We start from the raw sequence: 385 nt of genomic DNA on the forward strand, positions 1-385 counted from the left end.
GGATTGCGCGGAGCCGTTCGCCGCCTTCGAGCAGTGCCTGAAGGAGAACCAAGCCTCCGTCATGAACTGCAGCGACCACGTCAACGCCTTCCTGCTCTGCGCCGACCAGGTGAAGCTCTCCACGTGAGGTGAGTGTCGGGCTGCAGAGCGGGGACGCTTTCCCTCTAGACCTGCGGTCTAGAGCCCTGCTGCTGACCGCCGCTCTCCACATCTGCTTGGGAGCTGCTCATGTAAACAGCTGGAGTGGGCCACAAAAATGATCAGGGGGATGGAACACCTCTGCCGTGAGGAAAGACTGAGAGAGCTGGGGTTGTTCAGCCTGGAGAAGAGAAGGCTTCGGGGAGACCTTATTGCAGCCTTTCAGTACTTAAAGGGGGCTTAGAAG

The sequence above is a fragment of the Fulmarus glacialis genome, unplaced genomic scaffold (assembly GCF_000690835.1).
Source record: "Fulmarus glacialis isolate BGI_N327 unplaced genomic scaffold, ASM69083v1 scaffold42952, whole genome shotgun sequence".
Classification (NCBI taxonomy): Eukaryota; Metazoa; Chordata; class Aves; order Procellariiformes; family Procellariidae; genus Fulmarus; species Fulmarus glacialis.